The sequence below is a fragment of the Dermochelys coriacea genome, chromosome 15 (genome assembly GCF_009764565.3).
Source record: "Dermochelys coriacea isolate rDerCor1 chromosome 15, rDerCor1.pri.v4, whole genome shotgun sequence".
Classification (NCBI taxonomy): domain Eukaryota; kingdom Metazoa; phylum Chordata; order Testudines; family Dermochelyidae; genus Dermochelys; species Dermochelys coriacea.
The window spans coordinates 21243554-21268881 of NC_050082.1; the positions used below are offsets into that span (position 1 = coordinate 21243554).

Here is a 25328-nt window from a genome sequence, read left to right on the forward strand (position 1 = left end):
GCTGGTGTCACAAGATATTTACGTGCCAGATGCTCTTAAGATTCGTATGTCCCTTCATGCTTCAACCACCATTCCAGAGTACATGCATCCATGCTGATGATGGGTTCTGCTTGATAACAATCCAAAGTAGTGCAGACTGGCGCATGTTCATTTTCATCATCTGAGTCAGATGCCACCAGCAGAAGGTGGTTTGGGTTCTGTAGTTTCCGCAACAGTGTTGCTCTTTTAAGACTTCTGAAAGCATGCTCCACGCCTCATCCCTCTCAGATTTTGGAAGGCACTTCAGATTCTTAAACCTTGGGTAGAGTGCTGTAACTATCTTTAGAAATTTCACATTGGTACCTTCTTTGCATTTTGTCAAATTTGCAGTGAAAGTGTCCTTAAAATGAATATGTGCTGGGTCATCACCTGAAACTGCTATAACACAAAATATATGGCAGAATGTGGGTAACACAGAGTAGGGGACATTCAATTCTCTCTCAAAGAGTTCAGTCACAAATCAAATTAATGCATTATTGTTTTAACAAGCGTCATCAACATGGAAGCATGTCCTCTGGAACGGTGGATGAAGCATGAAGAGGCATATGAATCTTTACTGCACCTGGCATATAAATATCTTGCGATGCTGGCTACAAAAGTGCCATACAAATGACTGTTCTCACTTTCAGGTGACATTGTAATTAAGAAGAGGGCAGCATTATCTCCCATAAATGTAAACAAACTTGTTTCTCTTAGCAATTGGCTGAACAAGAAGTAGGACTGAGTGGACTTATAGGCTCTAAAGTTTTACATTGTTATCTTTTTGAGTGCAGTTATGTAACAAAGAAAATCTACATTTGTAAGTTGAACTTTCATGATAAAGAGATTGCACTACAGTACTTGTAGGAGGTGAACTGAAAAATACTGTTTCTTTTGTTTATCATTTTTACAGTGGAAATATTTATAATAAAAATATAAAGTGAGCACTGTGCACTTTATATTCTGTGTTGTAATTGAAATAGATATATTTGAAAATGTAAAAACATTAAAATATTTAATAAATTTCAATTGGTATTCTATTGTTTAACAGAGTGATTAAAACTGTGATTAATAGCGATTAATTTTTTTGAGTTAATCACGTGAGTTAACTGCTATCAACCAACAACCCAATTTATGATCAGTTAAAACAAAAGAGCCCATCAATTTTTAATGCACCCATTTCTGGTATACCTAAGACCAGAACTCTCAAAGAGCTGAAAGGGCCTAAAAAATAATGTTACCGGTATGTATGCACCGTGCCAAAATTTTATTCTCAGTTACAGTAGTTACTTTAGGTATGTCTATACAGTGCAGCAATGAGCACCATAGGGGAGTGATTTCTAAAGCGCACTAACATGTCACACATTAATTGTTCCATATAGATGCTGCTGATGCACACTAAAGGTTCCCTAATGCGCATTAACGTAGTAGTGAACTTCTAGGGTGCACCAGCAGGATCCACACAGAGCAATTAATGCACAACATGCATTAGAAATCACTCCCGCATAAAACACATTACCCCGTCCTGTAGGCAAGCTCTTTGGGGCAGATACATGTATTTGGATTGTTTGTTCAGTGACTAGCACAATGGGATCCTGATGCCTGACTGGGTCCTCTGAGGAGCTAGTGCTATACGAACACTGTAAATTCAGTGTAATCACCAAGCCAAATCACCTGCTGTAATGAGGGCAGGATTTGATCCACACTATCTAAACTGAGCATTTGTAATAGTAATAAAAGGCCACATCCTTATGCGATATAAATAGGTATAATTAGGTGACTTCAATGGAGCTCTACTGATTTACACTAGCTGGGGTTCTGACCCATTGTACTGCAGCTAAGTTTGCAAGATGATTTTTGTTCTAACTTGGTTTACATTTGTTTTTTGAAAGATTTTTGAATTTTTAAATTTTTGAAAGATTCCTGTTTAGGCTGAAACTTTCCCTGCTGAATTTCAGATGGAAGATGATTGTTTTGTGCCTCAGTTATAAAGAAAAAAAAAAAGTCCATTTTATGTTCCTGAATAATTAAGAAATTGGCTGAAAATGTCAAACTTATTTTCATAGATACTAAGGTCAGAAGGGACCATTCTGATCATCTAGTCTGATCTCCTGCACAGCGCAGGCCACAGAATCTCACCCACCCACTCCTATGAAAAACCTCACCCATATCTGAGCTACTGAAGTCCTTAAATCATGGTTCAAAGACTTCAAGGAGCAGAGAACCCTCCCTCAAGTCAACCATGCCCCATGCTACAGAGGAAGGCGAAAAACCTCCAGGGCCTCTCCAATCTGCCCTGGAGGAAAATTCCTTCCCGACCCCAAATATGGCAATCAGCTAAACCCTGAGCATATGGGCAAGATTCACCAGCCAGATACCCAGGAAAGAATTTTCTATAGTAACTCAGATCCCATCCATCTAATATCCCATCTCAGGGGATTTGGCCTATTTACCCTGAATATTTAAAGATCAATTACTTACCAAAATCCCATTATCCCATCATACCATCTCCTCCATAAACTTATCGAGTAGAATCTTAAAACCAGATAGATCTTTTGCCCCCACTGCTTCCCTTGGAAGGCTATTCCAAAACTTCACTCCTCTGATGGTTAAAAACCTTCGTCTGATTTCAAGTCTAAACTTCCTGGTGGCCAGTTTATGCCCATTTGTTCTTGTGTCCACATTGGTGCTGAGCTTAAATAATTCTTCTCCCTCTCCTATATTTATCCCTCTGATATATTTATAGAGAGCAACCATATCTCCCCTCAACCTTCTTTTAGTTAGGCTAAACAAGCCCAGCTCCTTAAGTCTCCTTTCATAAGACCAGTTTTCCATTCCTCGGATCATCCTAGTAGCCCTTCTCTGTACCTGCTCCAGTTTGAATTCATCCTTTTTAAACATGGGAGACCAGAACTGCACACAGTATTCTAGGTGAGGTCTCACCAGTGCCTTGTATAACGGTACTAAAACCACCTTATCCCTACTGGAAATGCCTCTCCTGATGCATCCCAAAACCGCATTAGCTTTTTTCACAGCCATATCACATTGGCAGCTCATAGTCATCCTATGATCAACCAATACTCCAAGGTCCTTCTCCTCTTCCGTTACTTCTAATTGATGCGTCCCCAACTTACAACTAAAATTCTTGTTATTAATCCCTAAATACATAACCTTACACTTCTCACTATTAAATTTCATCCTATTACTATTACTCCAGTTTACAAGGTCATCCAGATCCTCCTGTATAATATCCCGATCCTTCTCCGAATTGGCAATACCTCCCAGCTTTGTATCATCTGCAAACTTTATTAGCACACTCCCACTTTTTGTGCCAAGGTCAGTAATAAAAAGATGAAATAAGATTGGTCCCAAAACCGATCCCTGAGGAACTCCACTGGTAACCTCCCTCCAACCTGACAGTTCGCCTTTCAGTAGGACCCGTTGCAGTCTCCCCTTTAACCAATTCCTTATCCACCTTTTGATGTTCATATTGATCCCCATCTTCTCCAATTTAACTAATATTTCCCCATGTGGCACGGTATCAAATGCCTTACTGAAATCTAGGTAAATTAGATCCACTGCATTTCCTTTATCTAAAAAATCTGTTACCTTTTCAAAAAAGGAGATTAGGTTGGTTTGGCACGATCTACCTTTTGTAAAACCATGTTGTATTTTGTCCCATTTACCATTGACTTCAATGTCCTTAACTAATTTCTCCTTCAAAATTTTTTCCAGGACCTTGCATACTACAGATGTCAAACTAACTGGCCTGTAGTTACCCGGATCACTTTTTTTTCCTTTCTTAAAAATAGGAACTACATTAGCAATTCTCCAATCATTCGGTACTATTCCTGAGTTTACAGATTCATTAAAAATTCTTGCTAATGGGCTTGCAATTTCAGGTGCCAATTCCTTTAATATTCTTGGATGAAGATTATCTGGGCCCCCCGATTTAGTCCCATTAAGCTGTTTCAGTTTCGCTTCTACCTCTGATATGGTAATATCTACCTCTATATCCTCCTTCCCATTTGTCATGCTACAATTATCCCCAAGATCCTCTTTAGCCTTATTAAAGACTGAGGCAAAGTATTTGTTTAGATATTGGGCCATGCCTAGATTATCTTTAACCTCCGCTCCATCCTCAGTGTTAAGCGGCCCCACTTCTTCCTTCTTAGTTTTCTTCTTATTTATATGGCTATAGAACCTTTTACTATTGGTTTTGATTCCCTTTGCAAGGTCCAACTCTACTCGACTTTTAGCCTGTCTCACTTGATCCCTACATGTTCTGACCTCAATTAGGTAGCTTTCCTTGCTGATCCCTCCCATCTTCCACTCCCTGTATGCTTTCTGCTTCTTCTTAATCACCTCTCTAAGATGCTTGCTCATCCAGCTTGGTCTACAACTCCTTCCTATGAATTTTTTCCCCTTTCTTGGGATACAGGCTTCCGATAGCTTCTGCAGTTTTGATTTAAAGTAATCCCAGGCCTCAACTGCCTTTAGATCCATAAGTTCTTCAGTCCAATCCACTTCCCTAACTAATTTCCTTAATTTTTGAAAGTCAGCCCTTTTGAAATCAAAAACCCTAGTTGCAGATTTATTTTTGTTAATCCTTCCATTTAGTTTGAACTGAATTAGCTCATGATCACTTGAGCCAAGATTGTCCCCTACAACCATTTCTTCTATGAGGTCCTCGCTACTCACCAAAATTAAATCTAAAATGGCATCCCCTCTAGTCGGTTCAGCAACTACTTGATGAAGGAATCCATCAGCTATCGCATCTAGGAAAATCTGAGCCCTATTATTATTACTAGCACTGGTCCTCCAGTCTATATCTGGGAAGTTAAAGTCTCCCATGATCACGCAGTTTCCATTAGTGTTTACTTGATTAAAGACATTAAAAAGGGCTCTATCCATATCCAAATTAGATCCCGGAGGTCTATAGCACACCCCAAGCACTATCGTAGGAGAGGCTTTACTAGTTTTCTTCCCCAATGTAATTTTTGCCCAGACGGACTCTGTCTTATCCATTGCATCGCTTCTTATTTCTTTACATTCTACCTCATCATTGATATACAATGCTACTCCACCCCCTTTACCTTTGTTTCTGTCTTTCCTAAACAGTACATACCCTTCAATACCTGTAGTCCAGTCATGACTACTATTCCACCATGTTTCTGTTATCCCTATAATATCTGGTTTCACTTCCTGCACCAGTAGCTCTAGTTCCTCCATTTTGTTACCTAGACTCCTCGCATTGGTGTACAAACATTTTAATTTTTGCTGTTTGGCCTCGCTCACATTTTGTACCCTATTAGGCACAGTCATTCTACAGCCAGTATAACCTATTAGACTAGTATCCACACTGCCCTTGCTCCTTATATACATTCTCCTGCCCACGGCTGTATCCATTCTTACTTCATCTTCTTCCCTCTCAATGCTAAAATCTGGCGTGGAGATTTTCTGGACATCTCCCATCCATCTCCCCCCAATTCCTAGTTTAAAGCTCTCTTTATCAGTTGTGCCAGCCTTGATCCTAGAAGTCTATTTCCTTCCCTACTCAGATGAAGTCCATCCCGAGAGAACTGACCTCTGTCCGTGAATGCCTCCCAGTGGCCATACATCCCAAAGCCCTCCTTATAGCACCACTGCCTAAGCCATCTGTTGACAGTCATAATCTTATCAGACCTTTGTTGCCCTTCTCTAGGAAGAGAAAGGATCCTGCTAAAGATCACCTGAGCCTCAATTTCCTTAAGTGTCTTCCCCAGCCTAGCATAGTCTCCCTTGATACTTTCCAGCGAGAATCTGGCTGTATCATTTGTTGTTTGTTTCCTGCTCCCTTTAGGATCCTTTTCAACCTCAGGTCTACATCCCGTATCTTAGCACCCGGAAGACAGCACACCCTTCTATTCTTAGGATCAGCTCTAGTTACAGGCCTGTCTATTCTTCTCAATAAAGAGTCCCCGATCACATAGACCTGCCTCTTCCTGGTGACAGTGCTATTCTCCAGTCTCTCCCCTGTTCCCTCTGGCTGCAAGTTCTTTCCATTCCTATTTTCCCTTACAATCCTCTTCAACCCATCCTGTATCCTCCTGGGGCTCATATTTGGTGTAGTCTCCCTTGACTCTTCCCCTTTTTCTATAGGGCTAGCCTCTCTTCTCTTCTTCCTTATCCTTCCACCTTCAACAAGTACCTGCTGAGCCCCTTCATTTTCCAACTCTGCAAACCTGTTCCTAAGCTCTATTTCTCCTTCACTAGCCCGTCTTTTTCTCTGCCTGGTTCTTTGAGTCACATGTTTCCACTGACCACTTTCCTCATCCAGTCTCTCCTCAAAATTCCCCAGCCCTGCTTCCATCTGTGAGTCCTTCCATTTTGTTAGTCCTTAGTGAGGAACAGAGAGTTTGCCAGGAGGGAGGAGAAAAGGGGAAGAAATGGTTAATTACAAAAGGTATATAGAAAGTGGTTTCATACATGCCAATAAAATAGTGTTACTCAATAGCAAGTTGCATAAACATCTGTGGCAATGTAAACTGTGTAAAAACGAAAGTCATGGATATATAAAATAACTCTTTATAATGCTATGTGGCAATTCATTTAAATATTACGGAGTTGTGCAAAACTAAATTTTGTAATTCCAGAGTGACCCCACCTAGATTTCTGAGGTCTGTGGAGCATTGATCGACACATGGTATTTGTTTTCTTACCTATTCCCAGCCATTAAATACATTAAAATCTTTTCCAATATTTTTCTATGTCCTTATTACCATAGCATCTAGGAGCCCTCGTGATGGACCAAGACCCATTGTAGTAGATGCTATACAAACAAAACAGAAGGATTGACCCTGCCTCAAGGTGCTTTCTATAATCATCATCATCATCATCATCATCAGGATCATCAAGGACTAAACTTGAGATAACCAGACCCAAGAACATGAGTCTCTACAATTTGAGCTAGAACCCTTCTTTGGCAGTGGTAGCAGATTCAGAGGACATGAGTCATGCACTGTCTGAACAGTGGGTTACATAAGCAGTTGTCATAGTGGTCAAAGGAATATTATGCATTTATAAATGGTAGAGGAAGTGCCCAAGAAAAAAAAATGCTCTCTAAGAAGTTGTTGGTCCAAAGAGTTTGAGAACTTCTGACCTCAGAAAAATGTTTTTGGTAAATTCACTAGACACCTTAACATAAACACTTTCTGCATATAGCAAGAACAGACACCCTGGACAGTATCTTTTTCCCCATAGTCCAAGGCATTATCTTTTCATTCACTTGTATTACAACCATTCCACATTACTACATGATGAAAATTTGATTGCCAACAGTAAGGCACAGTCCACCCAAGACAATAGTCCTTGCCCCAAGACTGCAATCAAGTATCATTCTGGAACATAACATGGTATATCCATCAGTCACTCTCTCCTGCTCCACTCCAGTGGGCTCAACAGGATTAATGGAAACAGAAATCCCATCTGCGACTACGGTCCCTTTGACATGAGAGTTAGAGCTATGCTGATCCTAACAGCAAGCAGGGATGTAGTGCTGTTTCTATAAAACCACTTATTCCTACCTCTGCAAACAAAATTGAGCTATTCTGCATCAGGGATTGGGCCACAGATTATGTTTTAACCATGGTTTGGAACTGTAGTGCAGACAGGAGTTGAAACCTTCTAATTGGGGCAGGCCTGTATTCGTCAATGGATATTTCCCTGCATATTTTAATGAAAGAGGGACTGCATACAATTACATTCATTATAGTCTCAGTATAATGAAGGCTAGGTAGAAGGAGATGAAAGGGGGAATATGTACCCCAACATACATGTCTGAACTCTATCAAACACAATAGACCTTGTTTTGCAACTCATTTACATTTCAATATCCCACAGATCACCATCCCCTCTGCTGATGTGCCCAAAGGATGTGCTTTCAATCTGCTCCAGATTCAATTTATATTAGTTTTAAATATCTATAAGCTTCTATGCAACTTTCAGAATCAGGGAGGATTACAATGTTGCCTTTGGGTACTTAGTTGAAATGGAGCATATTGCTATTAATATTATTATGATTCTGTTGCTTTAGGCTCCATTTGGTTGCCTTTGGGGTTCTTATTCTTAATAAAAAGGATTGAATTACGGTCTCCCTTTTACCAGGGAAGAAAATGTTATTTTTATTTGCATGCCTCATTTAGGGAAACTTCAATATGGCAAAAATTTAGACAGGACTGACTCACACACTTAGTAGACTATTTAGCCTCAAGTGATTCTTTTACGAGTAGAAGAAAACTTCTTAGTATTTTTATAGCACTTTATACTTGCAAAGCAGTGTGCCATAGCCAAGTTAAGGGCTGTTTTGTAGCTGCCAAGTTTTGTGCAGCTCCGTGTGATGTGTCTCGTGGACGAGAGAGTCACTGATATTCACCCCGAACCACGCGCTGCCTCAAGCAGTGATAGGGATGGGGCATCTGGCAGCTGTGGCTAGGGACTGGAGGGTGTCTGGGGGTGCTAGGTTAGGTGGGAAGTCAGATGCAGGTGGCAGCTGGGAGAGTCTTAGGCCACTACTGAGCCCCTTACCTTCTGCCCCCACTGACTACAGCCAGCCTTCTCCTCCCAACTGAGCAGAGGAGAATTAAAGGGATTTTGAGGGTGGGGAGGAAAGAAAGACTACCTGCCTTGTTAATTCCTGTCTCACAATGAGAGAAGCACCTGAAAAGGAAAAAAAAAAAAAAAAAGCAGTAGGAGACACACCCCAGAAGAACGAGTGTGGGGGCACATATGATGTTCTCCTAGGGCAATAAAGTTTTTAGGGCTGGCAGTGAGACGGTGGTTTGTAAGAAACTCTCCCCAACCCAAACAGACAGGTAGGCAGAGAGGAGAGAGCTGCTAACCACTAACTTATTTAAGGACATCAAGGTTACCCTCCCAGTAGGAGGGAAATAAAACAGTGATTCTCATGACCTAGCAGAACTGTGCCTAACCCTTGGAGAATGGAAAGAAATGAGGGCAGTGATGGCATCATACCACACAACAGCCTGCCACTGGATCAGGAATGGACACTGCTGACAAATGGAACACAAGGATCAAACCAAGACACAATGTGTAGCTTTATCCTAGAAGGACTGTACCTACCAGAGAGGGTCTCTTCTTTTTACACTTTGGCAACACTCATCTAGTTTGTTATGCCAATAGAATCTGGTTGAATAGAAGTGAATGTGTCATTATATCTCTATTCCACCACTGAGCTCATCTGGAGCTAAATTTCCCAAATAGCAACAATCACAAAATATACAAGTGCTATCAACCACTTGCATATGCAAATTGTGCGTCCAAGCAGGTCCTTGCATTTTTAAGTTTTCATCTGCATGTGCAATTAATCATTTTCATGCCAAGGACATGTTCTGGGCATGAAAATAACTGGTTGTGGGGGCACAGAACATATTTTACAGAGCCCAGTTTGAAAGTGACCTGTAGGATTTGGATATTACGATATATCACTCACTAGCTGAGGAAAACCCTTCTGTGCTTTGGGTAAATTTTAGAAGTAGTATAGGACGATGGATTTTGCAGGATGTTTCAGGAAAACGTTACAAATCTCTCACTTTTTTGAAAGCTCCCTCATTCAGTCACAGCCTGACAGATGAGTATAGAGTAAAAAGAAAAGGAGTACTTGTGGCACCTTAGAGACTAACAAATTTATTAGAGCATAAGCTTTCGTGAGCTACAGCTCACTGCATCCGATGAAGTGAGCTGTAGCTCACGAAAGCTTATGCTCCAATAAATTTGTTAGTCTAAGGTGCAACAAGTCCTCCTTTTCTTTTTGCGAATACAGACTAACATGGCTGCTACTCTGAAACCTGTGAGTATATAGTAGATACTCAGAGAGTTTGATTTGAAAACATGAGTTACTCTCCCCCATGCACCCCCAAAAGTGATATGTTCTCACCGTAACTGACACTTTCTAAGAAGATTTTATCTCAATCCCTCTGTTTGTCCTGAAGTGTTGCCCTTGTGCCCCTCTCAGCATCACCCTGGTACTCTACACTTCAGTGGCAAAATCCACCAGAGATACCAATTTAGATAACATGTGAAAGGGAACTTTTTTTTATAAAAAACTAAAACGGTATCACTCTGAAAGCCAAATGTATGCTGGACCTAGATTCAAAGCACGTTTGGAAAACTGATCCCTTGAGCAGATATGTTTGTTATGGTGTTTGGCCTTAGGATTTAAAAGGATTTACTTCTAAGGAGTTGTTTTACTGCAAGTATGTGACTTGAGGTCTCAGGTGTGAAAATCCTTTGATAAAGGGGACTTGTGTGTGTCAGATAGGAGTAAAAAGGATTACCACTAATGGGAGTTGAGGGGTGGGGGGCAAGGGAAAGATTAGACAAAAATCCACCAAGTTTAAGGCAAGCAAATGCTTGGGATATGGGAGAGATGTGACACTATAAAGGCCCTTGAACTTCTTGCACTGTGTATGCTCATGGGTATCACTGACAAACCCATAAGGAGCTGGATATCAAGTTGTGGTGTGAGGCGCTCTCCATCTGAACTGGTGAGGACATGCAGGAGCCTACAGTTGAAAATGCCTATATACTTTAACATATTTCTCTAGCTGATTGAACTTGGTATTGACATTTACTATTTATATGGCAGTAGCACCTAGCAGCTCCAGTCATTGGCCAAGACCTCACAGTGCTAGCTGCTGGACAAACACAGAACAACTAGGAATCAAAGATCTTATAATCTAAATGCAAGACAAAAGTCAACAGCTGGATACATGCAGGCAGATGGGAGAGTACAAGGAAACAATGAGAATATTAAAGCATAAGCTTTCGTGAGCTACAGCTCACTTCATCAGATGCATCGGATGCTGTAGCTCATGAAAAGCGCATGCTCTAATAATTTGTTAGTCTCTAAGGTGCCACAAGTACTCCTTTTCTTTTTGCGGATACAGACTAACATGGCTGCTACTCTGAAACCCGTAATGAGAATATTGGTCAGCATGATAGCCTTCAGTTTCAGCAGACCAGCTGCTTGCCCGGTTGACAAGTTTTTTTTTATAGGCGCCATAGAAGAGAGCATTTTAAGGGAATAATGAGGTGGCATTGCAGATATTTATGGGTACCGAGCGTGAGGGGAGGCATGGGAAAAAGCATGAAGGTGCTTGTTTGAAAATATAACAAATGGGCAATGAAAGTTGGCTGATTGGAAGCAGAAGTCAGTATCTCCTTAGTGAATGACAGATGATACATAGGGAAGGAAGAGATAGGTAGTGAAGGGTAAGTAGCCTATGTCCGATGCAGAAAAGTGAACCAATGGAGGGATGAAAAGAGATGGGTGGCATCTTCAAAGGATGAACTAGGACATTCTGGCACCATGTGCCGTGCGTGATTCACATTTCCGCCAGTTGTGGACTATATACTCCAGCCATTCATGTGGTGCTACCAATAATAAAATAAGCAAGCTGTTATTCTTTGAACTAAAGGCGTGAATGGAATCTTCAATGCAGTTTGCATGTATACCAGCTCATGTTAGAGCTTTATAGAAAGAACAGCACATGGAAATTCAAGAAAGAATACACTATGTTTTCTAGGAATATTAGTTCACATTTTTAAATGAGTTTACTTCAGCCATATTTGTCCCCATTTTTGTATTTGTTTCTTGAGATCCCTGAAGTGTTCCCACTTCCTGGTGGGAACATCTGATCCATCTCCCCCTACTCTAGTTCAGATCCTAAATACCCAGAAGAGTCCTATCCTCTGGTTCTATTTTAGGGGCTTGTGAGATGTCTGTGCAAGGTGGGAGGAATATTCCCTGATCAGCCGCTGTGCAAGAATTCGGCCATTTGGGGCTGAAGCCTCACAAGATAGTGGTGGTGTTGAATCCAGCCTGGATATGGCTTTGAATCCAAACTTTCTTAATCATCATCCAAATGCTGAATTAAAGCTAGCTATAGATTATTAACAGGCAGAGTGTCAGTGCTGGTACTAAAAGACCAAATCATATACACAGTGCATTGGCCATGTAGCTGAGCTTTGCCCTGGGGCAATCTGCAGGGGGTCTATGGGAATCAATCATCTGCCCCCGCCCCCCAGACCACACAGCAGCTGAGCACCTGCTAATATAGCCTTAGGGCCACAGCACTTCTCCTCTTCCACCCCTGGGTGGAAAAGGAAAGGAGATCCAGGTGTTTTTATCGTGCTCACCACTATGGCATCTGAGCATAGTTGCTGATCCACCCAAAATCCTCTCCTGCATGTTTGGGCAAAAGGGTTCCCCATCCATTGACACTCAATGCAGGCATTTTATTCCTGCTGCACTAGCTCCCCAAATAGCACAGTGACCACAGAGTGAAACTACTACATCTGTCCTGATGAACTTGAGGCCCTCTACACCCATGGTACGTTGGGAGAGAGGTGTATTATTCCCCTCTACCCCAAGAAAGTTATAAATTTCTGTCCTCCATCCCCACATCTCAGAAAGCTTCCTTGTAAGCCAGTGTTCACTGTAAGAAGAACTACAATTTGCATACTGTCAGGAACTGAAACAACTTGGGAAAATCATGCTTCTCTACAGAGAAAAAAAAAGTGGGTGAGGAAATATCTTTTATTGGAACAACTTCTGTTGGAGAGAAAGAGACAAGCTTTCAAGCTCACATAGAGCTCTTCTTCTGGTTTGGGAAACTCAGAGTGTCATTGCTAAATAAAAGGCGGAACAATGAGATGCTACCCCATGTCTTGTGTAGCTGCAAGCCCCATTCCAGAGCCTGTCAGCTGCGCCACAATGACATCCAAAATAGCCTTGTCAGCACCATCCCGCCACCTGTGAGGAAGGTGGCCATGAACTCCACCATCCTTGGAAAAGACATCCAACCATGACAAGACATAGTCATCACCAAAGACTAACAGAAGAAGATAGTCATGGTGGACATCACAGTTCCCTTTGAAAACAGGATACTGGCCTTCTGCAACACCTGATTTCGAAAGGTGGAGAAATACGCCCCTCTGGGCGACACCTTGAGAGCTAGGGATTATGAGGGTCAAACACACACGTTGGTAGTTGGAGCCCTGGGCGAATGAAACCCCAGTAATGAGCTAGTGTTGCGGGAACGTGGAATCAGTCAGCTCTACTCTTGGCTAATGCAGCAACTCATGGTATCGGGTGCCATCAGGTTGAGGGACATTATTTAGAACACATCACCAGACATCAGCAATACCAGGAGAGATGAGCTGGAGTGATGTTGAGAAGTGAAGTCTTTATAGTAACTGGAATATTTCTGTGATGGATGGTATCTACTGAGGGACAACGTATCCTAAATGCTCAATTACTGAGAGACAATTTGTACTCATTACTATATTTGATTTTCATAGCCAGCTCTTAGTATAAACTTATGAGTGATGTACCCAAATATTTGGATGCTAATCTCTAAACTGTATCATTAAATTTATTAACATAAATTTGAATTATTGCAGATTATGTATTATACATATTTTATGACTTTTAAACCAAACTTCGTACTTTTGGATAATTTAAGTGCTATATCCAGATGTACAGACACTCTTTCCTTAACCTGTGATTATACAATTTTAAGATTAGCTTTAATAAGCTATTGAAACGAGGAGTGATTAGGACACATGCAACAAAAATATCAGACCTTCCTGTGTGCAAAAATAATGTCATGAGCATAAAGTGAACTTGTTTGCTTGGGACCCGACTTTATAACGGAGAATTGATAGGTACCTAAAGTATTTCTCTCTGATCCACATGACCCCTATTTTCACAGAATGGCTTATTCCATTCAACACATTTTAATAGCATAAGAAATCTAGAGGCAGGATACTTTCAATATACAAACCCTACCTTCCTCCTTACCTTGAGTAATATATAATGGACACATTTTAATACCCTGAGCAGAGGAACAAAAGGGCTAGCCCAAGGACTGGCAACCTTTGGCATGCGGCCTGTCAGGGTAAGCCCCCTGGTGGGCTGAGCCAGTTTGTTTACCAGCCGCTCCCACTGGCCGTGGTTTGCCGCTCCAGGCCAATGGGGGCTGTGGGAAGTGGCACAGGCCAAGGGATGTGCTGGCCACTGCTTCCGCAGCCCCCATTGGCCTGGAGTGGCAAACCGCAGCCAATGGGAGCCGCAATTGGCTGAACCTGCGGACACGGCAGATAAACAAACCGGCCTGGCCCGCCAGGGGGCTTACCCTTTGGCCTGTCACCCGCCAGGTTGCCAATCCCTGGGCTAGCAGCTAACAGCAACATAGTCCAATACTTTCACTTCAGAGTTCATTAGTGTATGTGAGGGAGAGGGAAGAAGGGGAGGGAATGGACTATGAAGGACTGTGGTCTCAAGAAGAAAAGAGTACTTAGATTCATAGATTCAGATATTAAGGCAAGAAGGGACCATTATGATCATCTAGTCTGACCTCCTGCACAATGCAGGCCACAGAGTCTCACCCACCCACTCCTGCAATAAACCTCTCACCTATGTCTGAGCTATTGAAGTCCTCAAATCATGGTTTAAAGACTTCAAGATGCAGAGAATCCTCCAGCAAGTGACCTGTGCCCCATGCTACAGAGGAAGGCGAAAAACCCCCAGGACCTCTTGCAGTCTGCCCTGGAGGAAAATTCCTTCCCAACCCCAAATATGGCGATCAGCTGAACCCTGAGCATGTGGGCAAGACTCACCAGCCAGACACCCAAGAAAGAATTCTCTGTGGTAACTCAGATCCCACCCCATCTAACATCCCATCACAAGCCATTGGACCTATTTACTATGAATAGTTAAAGATCAATTAATTGCCAAAATCATGTTATCCCACCATACCATCTCCTCCATAAACTTAACGAGTTTAATCTTGAAACCAGATAGGTCTTTTGCCCCCACTGCTTCTCTTGAAGGTTGTTCCAGAACTTCACTCCTCTGATGGTTAGAAACCTTCAAGTCTAATTTCAAGCCAGTTTATATCCCTTTGTTCTTGTGTCCACAATGGTACTGAGCTTAAATAATTCCTCTCCCTCTCCTATATTTATCCCTCAGATATATTTATAGAGAGCAATCATATCTCCCCTGAGCCCTCTTTTGGTTAGGTTAAACAAGCCAAGCTTCTTGAGTCTCCTTTCATAAGACAGGTTTTCCATTCTTCGGATCATCCTAGTAGCCCTTCTCTGTACCTGTTCCAGTTTGAATTCATCCTTCTTAAACATGGGAGACCAGAACTGCACACAGTATTCCAGATGAGGTCTCACCAGTGCCTTGAATAATGGTACTAACACCTCCTTATCTCTACTGGAAATACCTCGCCTGATGCATCCCAAGACCACATTAGCTTTTTTCACGGCCAGATCACATTGGCGGCTCATAGTCATCCTGTGGTCAACCAATACTCCAAGTTCCTTCTCCTCCTCTGTTACTTCTAATTGATACGTCCCCAGCTTATAACTAAAATTCTTTTTATTAATCCCTAAATGCATGACCTTACACTTCCTCACTACTAAATTTCATCCTATTACTATTAGTCCAGTTTACCAGGTCATCCAGATCTTCCTGTATAATATCCCGATCCTTCTCCGAATTGGCAATACCTCCCAGCTTTGTATCATCTGCAAACTTTATTAGCACACTTCCACTTTTTGTGCCAAGGTCAGTAATAAAACGATTAAATAAGGCTGGTCCCAAAACCGATCCTTGAGGAATTCCACTGGTAACCTCCCTCCAGCCTGACAGTTCACCTTTCAGTATGACCCACTGTAGTCTCCCCTTTAACCAATTCCTTATCCACCTTTCAATTTTCATATTGATCCCCATATTGACTCCTTAGATGTCAAAGGGATTTATCCTGAGAATGTGCTCAAAATGTATTTGAGCATAAGCTTTCATGAGCTACAGCTCACTTCATTGGATGCATGCAGTGGAAAATACAGTGGGGAGATTTTATATACACAGAGAACATGAAACAATGGGTGTTACCATACACACTGTAACAAGAGTGACCAGGTAAGGTGAGCTATTACCAGCAGGCGTGGTGGTGGGGAGAATCTTCTGTAGTGATAATCAAGGTGGGCCATTTCCAGCAATTGACAAGAATGTCTGAGGAACAGCGGGGGGGGTGGAATAAACATGGGGAAATAGTTTTACTTTGTGTAATGACTCATCCACTCCCAGTCTTTATTCAAGCCTAAGTTAATTGTATCCAGTTTGCAAATTTAATTCCAATCACTCGTTACAGTGTGTATGGTAACACCCATTGATTCATGTTCTCTGTGTATATAAAATCTCCCCACTGTATTTTCCACTGCATGCATCCAATGAAGCGAGCTGTAGCTCATGATAGCTTATGCTCAAATACATTTGTTAGCCTCTAACGTGCCTCAAGTACTCCTTTTCTTTTTGCGGATACAGACTAACCTGGCTGCTACTCTGAAATGTGGTCTCAAGAGACTCATTTATATGAAGGCCCATATCTGCCCATTACACTACCAGGGTGACATAAAGGGGCCTTAGTATGAATGAAAGAAAATCAGGCCCTATGTACCTTTTCTGACTAGTTTCTATAGTCTATATTTATTCATTATACAAACATCTGCAGGGCTCTAGAGTAATATACATTGTACACCCATGAATTCCATTGACATTTGCTTCAGCATGGTAAGCCATCTGGCCTTTAAGCACCAAAATTTGCACGTGGATCCCATGGACTCAAGTCACATATGAGCATTGCTGATGGACAGTGTCACTAAGTCCATGTTGTGTGCACTTATTATCCCAGTTTGGAGAAAGCATTAAACTCCTTGCAGCAAACAACACTCAGCCTCCCTTCATCCTTTAAAATAGTCAAACAACTGGTCATTAGGGCACTCCAAGTTGTTCTACCATCGCGGTGCTGGCAGCATTCATGGGCCTGATTTTTAGAAGTGCTGTGCACCCTCACTTCCCAAAGATCACCAGCTTCTTGGAGTAACAGCCATGACTTCTTGCCTAGGACTGCATAGTACATTGTGGGTACAACCACAAATAAGTTGTAGGTGCTTAGTTGCTCTGAAGAAGTCAGGACATTCGTCTCCTGATAAGAAGCTTCTCAGATGTGTATTATACCATAATAAACCCACCGTCAAAGTATACTGATGTCTTGTGGTATATCATTGGGATACCCAGTCTGTACTTTTAACAGACTGAAGGGAGTAGAACATTATTCATGACATTTCATATACTATAGAAATACATCCAGAGCTGTCTTGCTGTATAAATATTCACAAAAAGAAAAGGAGTACTTGTGGCACCTTAGAGACTAACAAATTTATTAGAGCATAAGCTTTCGTGAGCTACAGCTCACTTCATCGGATGCATTTGGATGAAGTGAGCTGTAGCTCACGAAAGCTTATGCTCAAATAAATGTGTTAGTCTCTAAGGTGCCACAAGTACTCCTTTTCTTTTTGCGAATACAGACTAACACGGCTGCTACTCTGAAACCTGTATAAATATTGTACAAGTTGGCAAATGGGTGTTAGGAAGTCAAGATAAGCCTTAGAACATTCACCAAAAGGGCATTTAGGAATCAAGGTGCTATGAAGATCAACCGTACTTTCTTTACATGGCTGCATAGGAAGCATCAGGGAAACTTTAGGCAAGGACGATGATCAAAATGGCAGATGTGAAACATACAAAAAGATAGAAGCTGCAACAGAACCCTTGATGCTATTGACATTAGAGCTGGTCAGGAATTTTGCATCAGAAATGATGATTCATCAAAACCAAAGCTTTACGTGGAAATGAATCTGTTTTGACTAAACTTTTGTTTTTCAAAAGGAAGGTTTTTCAGAGCCAGGATGGAATTTCTGGTTAAAATCAGAGACAGACTCACAATGGAATATGCCATCACCACTGGGCTTCACTTGGGCAATGGGATACCCTGGTTAAGAGCAGGGACTGGAATCTGAGTCTCCCATATCCCAGATGAGTGCTCTAGCCACTGGATTATTGGCTAGTCTGGGATCTCTCTTGCTCATATTTTTTTGGGGGGCAGGACAAAAGTTTCAAATGGTCTCTGTTTCATTCTGATGCAGAACAAAAAACAAGTCCTGAAACTTGTTCCCATATCTCAAAACAGACAGCTGTTCTAATCATTGTATGTAGCCCTACCGTGTGGTCTGATGTATGAACTGCAGTATGGTTGACCAAAAGAAGAAACCCCCTTTTTGACAAGCTGATGGCTCATTTAGTTGGACTTATTTTGATCAGTGGTGATACAACCTCCCCAGTAAGATTACATTCATGCTTTCTCCAGCTGTATTTCCACATTGAACTTCTGCACAGTGCTCTGGCAATTCAAATGTGCATGCTGGTTCATCACTTACAGTAGCAGTATTTGGTTACATTATAAGTGGGGATAAGGATCTGAAGAGCTATTCCAGTTATAGGAAGAAGGTAACATTTTTGGTTACAGACAGCTTCACAGAAAGACATCCCTTTCTTTTTAGTATTCATTGTTTTACAGCATGTCATGTATATAGATACTCTTGTGATTACTCGGGTTTTGTTCTTTTCATATTAAAACAGAAGTAGTTAACAGAAGGCACACAGATTAACAGATAAATAAATTACTTTACAGATTCACTCAAAGGGGTGGTGATCCCATGGTTAAAGTACTAGCTTGGGCTGATGTGAGAGACATGGGTTCAGTTACCAGATCTGCCTCAAGTTTCCTGTGTACTCTTGGGCAAGTCACATAGCCTCCGTGTGCCTCAGTTCCCCATCTTACAAGAGGATAAATGGATGCTCAGATACTATGGTGATGGGCTCAAGATTCAGCTATCAGAGTGGAATTTCATACTTCTAACACTTTTACTGCATTGTGCTATTCCATCTATACCACTACATTCACTATACTATGCATGGGAAATACTACACACACAGCACAGTAAGTTTAACCCTGGGCAGAAAGAGTCCAATTTTGTGAAGTGCAAGTTCCTTCTATTCCTGTTGACTTCAGTTGAGTAGATAGTGCTTAATGCCTTGCAGGATTGGGCCCTTAATACCTAGTTTTTCCCCCACAGAGGAAGCAGACTGAGGTGACATCTAATCTGGGTTGTATTATAGAACTGAAGTTCTTATTTGGTAGAGTTTATGTGCAGTATTAAAGAGGAACTGAAATCTGATTAAATTATGTAGGAGGGGAGAAGTTAGAGGTCATTTTAAAAAGCTTACTGTGTACAGTAGTCTTACAGTGTTTACATGTCCATACATTTACTATACATCCAAAGGCTGTCCATGCCTGCATGGACCATCTAGACAGATGTATTGATTCTGCATAGAATGGACAGAGAAAACAAAATTTCCTGAATTAGTTTTATTGTAGTAAGTGTCTGGAAGCCCCCTGACCAAGATCAGAGCCGTAAAGAGTTAGGTGCTACACAAACAAATAGTAAAACATAATCCCTGTTCCAAAGAGTTTACAATCAAAGGACAAACTAAGCATTATTATCCCCATTTTTACAAATGGGGAACCAAGGCAGAGAGAGATTTAGTAAATAATTTGCCCAAGATCACATAGTCTGTGGCAGAGTCAGGAATTGAACCCAGACCTCATGAGTTTCAGTCTAATGTCTTAAATCACAATACCATCCTTCCTCTCACATTTTTCCATTAACATGCCTCCAACCTACTATGGAGGGCATGTGGCATAAACTACCATTAGGGGATGAAAAGATAATCCAGTCCCCATGCTCATTTCATCCATGCACTCTCAGCTGGTATTAAATGACTGTGTTCAATGAGAGAGAAAAGGTGGGTGAAATATAATCTTTTATTGGACCAGCTTTTGCTGGTAAGAGAGACAACCTTTCAAGCTGCACAGAGCTCTTCCTTTTCCAGACCTGAAGACCTCCTAGCATCACAGCAAAATACAAGGTGTGTGCAATGGCATACGGAGCTGGATGAAGATAACTAAACAGCCATCTGACAGTAACTACTTCCATTTTTACTGACTTAGGTTGAAATCAAACCAATGACCTAGAGGCGAAAGACTCCAGAAGCTATGGGATTGGTGATGAGGGATATGAAGTACCCAGCCCATGTATTTTTTTGGTAGCATTTTATATTCTAAAATTTAGTCTTGCATACAATGCTGTCTCTTACCATGGTGCCTTCTGCTGCAATTGGCAGTAGAATGATCTTAATGTCTGGAGCTACTTGTCTTAATGGTCTTAATTAGCTACTAGGAAAGTTATCTATTTTGTCTGTGCTTCCAGGAAAGTTGTATCATTTATGCCCTGATCCTGCAAAGATTTACACACAGGCTTAACTTTGCACTTAATTCAGACTAAATGAATACCCTCCCCGCCCCCCCCCCCAAAAAAAGAGACAGTCAGCGAACGAAAAGAACACCACTGTAGCTAACCAGTAGAATAATGGTGGCTGTTAGAGGCAAAAAGGCATCCTTTAAAATTTGGAAGTCAAATCCTAATGAGGAAAATAGGAAGTTGCACAAACTCAGGCAAGTAAAATAAGTCAGGCCAAGGAAGAATTTGAGAAGCAACTTGCTAAACATTAATTTTTTAAATACATCAGAAGAAGGCAGCCTGCCAAACAAGCAGTGGGGCCAGTAGACAAAGGTATTAAAAGGAGCACTCAAGGAAGACCAGGCCATTGCAGAGAAGCTAAATTAATTCTTTGTATCAGCTTCACTGCTGAGGATGTCGGGAAGATGCCCAGAGAGAATAGCTGTGATGTGGGTGGCAAATCTGAAGCACTGTCCCAAATTGATGGATCAGTGAAAGAGGTTTTAGAACAAATTGATAAACAGTAATAAGTCACCAGGACCAACTGGTATTAACCCAGGAATTCTGAAGGCACTCTAACATGACATTGCAGCGCTATTAACTGTAATATGTAACCCATCACTGAAATCAGCCTCTGTACCAGATGACTGGAAGGTAGCTAATGTAATGCTGATTTAAAAAAAAAAAAAAATGATCCTGGCAATCACACTCCTGTGGGCCTAACCTAGTACTGGGCAAACTGACAGAAAATTTAGTAAAGGACAGAATTACCAGAAATATAGATAAACATGATTTGTTGCAGAAGAGATAACAAGGCTTTTGTACAGGGAAGTCATGTTTCACCACTCCATTAGAATTCGTTGAGGGAGTCAACAAGCATGTGCTTAAGGTTATTAAGTCAAGATCCTTCATCAAAAGGCTCTTAAACTAAATAATACACATTGGAAAAAATAAACCCAACTATACAAACAAAATGATGGGGTCTAAATTAGCTATTATCACCCAAGAAAGAGATCTTGGAGTCATCATGGATATATTCTCTGAAAACTTCCACTCAATGTGCAGCAGCGAAAAAGGCTAATAGTATGTTAGGAAACATTAGGAAAGGGATAAATAATAAGAAAGGCAATATCATAATGCCACTATATAAATCCATGGTGCATCCTCACCTCGAATACTGTGTCCAGTTCTCATCACCACATCTCAAAAAAGATTTAGGGGAACTGGAAAAGGTTCAGAGAAGGTCCACACAAATGTTCAAGGGTTTGGAACAGCTTCCATAAGAGGAGAGATAGGGGCTGTTCAGCTCAGAAAATAGAAAACTAAGGGGGGATATAACAGAGGCATATAAAATCATGAATAGTGCAGAAAAAGAGTGAATAGAGAAGAGTTATTTACCCTTTCACACAAATATAAAAACCAGGGGTTACCCAGGCAGCAGGCTTAATACAAACAAGAGGAAGTACTGTTTTCACACAATGCACAATTGATCTGTGGAACTCATTGCCATGGGATGTTATGATGGCCAAAAATATACCTAGTTAAAAAAGAACTGGTTAAGTTCATAGAGGATAGATCCATCAAGATGGTCAGGGATTCAACCCCATATTTGGGGTGACCCTAACAGAAGCCAGGAGTGGAAGACGAGATGAGGTCACTTCATAATTTCCCTGTTCCATACATTCCCTCTGAAGCTCTGGTATAGGACACTGTCAGAGACAGGATCCTGGGCAAGATGGACCATGATCTGACTGAGTATGGCAACTCATATTCTTACACACTGAGTTGTCTCACTTCAATAGGACTACCTACCACACAAAGTTAAGCATATGCTCCAATCTTTACAGAAAATAAGGGCTTGATCCTGCCCTGTAGCTTTTCATTAACACTTGCTCACCCTCAATATTGGCCAGTTCTATGTTCTTCCATCTTTTCCTTACAGAGAATGTTAAATCTAAGTAGGCTTTATAGCAGTAATTGTGCAGTTACTACAGAATTGTTTGTGAATGTCAGGCCGCTAGCTTTTTTTTTTTTTATTATTATTATTACTAAAGAGAAATGAGCATGAAAGAATGAATTTGGGGATGGAGGGGAACCTTTGAAGAAGAGATTTTGCAAACACAAGATAAAAAAGTGCAGGTAAAAATGTAAGGCAACTATCTTGACAGCTGTTATGAGAGTGTTCTACAGAAAAGTTACAGGTTAGTAGATAGATAATGTGTCAGTAGGCAGTCACATAACCACCACCCGATATTGGAAACCTACTGACTGCTGTACTTACCTACATGCCTCCAGCTTTCATCCAGACCACATCACACAATCCATTGTCTACAGCCAAGCTCTAAAATACAACCGCATTTGTCTCTGTCTGAGGGATTGGAGCAAACACCTACAGGATCTCTATCAAGTGTTTTTAAAACTACAATACTCACCTGATGAAGTGAAGAAACAGATTGACAGAGCCAGAAGGGTACCCAGAAGTCACCTACCAGAAAGTAATAGAACACCACTAGCCGTCACCTCCGGCCCCCAACTAAAACCTCTCCAGCACATCATGAAGGATCTACAACCTATCCTGAATGACGATCCCTCACTCTCACAGATCTTGGGAGACAGGCCAGTCCTTGCTTACAGACCACCACCCAACCTGAAGCAAGTACTCACCAGCAACTACACACCACACAACAAAAACACTAATCCAGGAACCAATCCCTGCAACAAATCCAGTTGCTAACTCTGTCTGCATATCTATTCCAGGGACATCATCATCCAGGGACATCAGGATCTAACCACATCAGCCACACCATCAGGGGCTCATTCACCTGCACATCTACCAATATGATATATGCCATCATGTGCCAGCAATGCCTCTCTGCTGTGTACATTGGCCAAACCGGACAGTCTCTATGCAAAAGAATAAATGGACACAAATCAGACATCAAGAATTGTACCATTCAAAAATCAGTAGGAGAGCTCTTCAATCTCCCCAGACACTCAACAACAACAAAAAAAACTTCAAAAACAGACTTCAACAGACTGCAAATTAATTCCAGTTCTGCAAACTGGACACCATCAAATTAGGCCTGAATAAAGACTGGGAGTGGCTGGATCACTACAAAAAGTAATTTTCCCTCTTCTTGTCAATATTCACCCCTTCTTGTCAACTGTTGAGAATAGGCCTTGATTGAATTGGCCTCGTTAGCACTGACCCCCCACTTGGTAAGGCAACTCCCATCTTTTCATGTGCTGTAATATATATACTGCTTACTGTATTTTTCACTCCATGCATCTGCTGAAGTGGGTTTTATCTCACAAAAGCTTATGCCCAAATAAATTCGTTAGTCTCTAAGGTGCCACAAGGATTCCTCATCGTTTTTCCTGATACAGACTAACATAGCTACCACTCTGAAACAAGTCAGTAGAAGGCACTCCTGAATATGCAGCATTGTTGGAGGACAATGTTGTGTGCTGCAGATTGCTTGTGTGCATGCACCTGTTAACAACTATCTCTCTTTAAATAGAGCAACACGAATTGGAGGGGAAGGGCAGGAGACTAACAGGTTCCTTTAATGGTGCTTCTCTTCTCATCCTTCAGCAGCCCTAGAAGAAAGTTTTTGCTCCTATTCATTACAGATTACTCTGCAAAAATGGAATAATTTATACCCTTCAGAGGAGCAGATTAAAAGTGGTATCAGTATAAATATTTCACAGCATGGTGTTTTATTAAGCATGGGAAGCTGGTGATAAGTGCCTGGAATACAATCTGAATCTCAGCACCAATGGATACAGAGCAAGAAGTCTGGCATTTTTCTGAGGAGGCTGACCTTTTAGAAGCACTTACTTCTCCCAGTCATGGTCTCCATTTTACATGGAACAGAGTTTAGCAGACCTTGAATATGGGACCATCTCATCACAAGTGAGGGAGGCAATAAGTTATGTTTGTAACTCAGAATTGCATTGCATACAGCTCTCCAACCTGGTAGGTATCACACACACAGGGGTGTTCCCCTGGTTAGACACTCAACAGGATGCTGTGGCTGGACCTCACACACTGGGCTCGCGTGCTTTAAGTTGCCCTTGGACTAGCTAGGCTTCAATAGTCTCCCTCCCCTTGGCTCCTCTGCCACATTACCTGAGCGCAGGCTTTGTCTGCTACCTTGTCACAGAAATGGGACAATGCAGCCCAAATTCCCTAGGCCCCAAGACCAATGCTGACACTCTCCCAACACAAACACACACACACACACACACACACACACACACACTCCCCAAGTGACAAACACACCGTGTCCCAGAGCTCCAACCTCCTGGGCACTCTCAGTGTAGTTTACTTTTTTCAGAGATATGCAACAGTGAAGCAAACAGACATGCCAGGCTTTATAATGGTTCCCCAAAACCAACCACTCTTTACTTTAGCTTTCACAAGAAATATACAGATCTAGACAAAAATAAACACACCTGTGCATATTTCCCTGCCTCAGTTTCCTCACCACTCTTGAACGCTCTTTAGGCTTAGGTCAGAGTCTTTTAAGGAATCCAGAACCCTTCCTCTCCTGTTGCCCTCCTGCAGATGGCTTCTCTCCATGTCCTGGAGTCTGGGTCAGGAGCGCGCGCGCGCTCGCTCGCTCGCTCTCGCTCTCTCTCTCTCTCTCTCTAACGGTTAGTAAGAGACCCTTTCTTTTATAGCTTCCAGTTTCCTTTGTCAGGTAACTCCCTGATCTGCCTTGTTGATTCAGGTAATCCAAATCCCCTACCAGATGATCTATTGATTAGTTACCAACCCCCTAGAGTCAAGACTTGAAAAAGTGGTTTGCCCTGGGCAGCAGCCATCTTTGTCCCAGGTTACTCCACTTAAACCAATAATCAAAGTTCAATGATCTTCCATTTTTCTGAAATTTTAGTCTAAGATGGAGATAAAGAGGCAGCAGGAAGACAAGGACCAGCCTGACAGTCAAAAATGTAGTTTGCAGCTTGATTTATACAGAGTGTTCATAAACTCAGACAGAATTCATAAGTTCTATCCAGACAAACTCCCAAAA

At 41.6% G+C, this 25328-nt stretch overlaps 1 long non-coding RNA gene across 1 annotated transcript in view; it reads right to left on the minus strand.

Moving 5' to 3' along the window:
* Positions 1 to 25047, minus strand: part of LOC119843782 — a 29056-nt gene extending 4009 nt beyond the window's left edge. Inside the window, exon 1 of the long non-coding RNA XR_005289049.2 lies at positions 24748 to 25047. This is a non-coding gene — a long non-coding RNA (uncharacterized LOC119843782). The remainder of the gene's footprint in view (positions 1 to 24747) is intronic.
* Between the last annotated feature and the right edge of the window lie 281 nt (positions 25048 to 25328).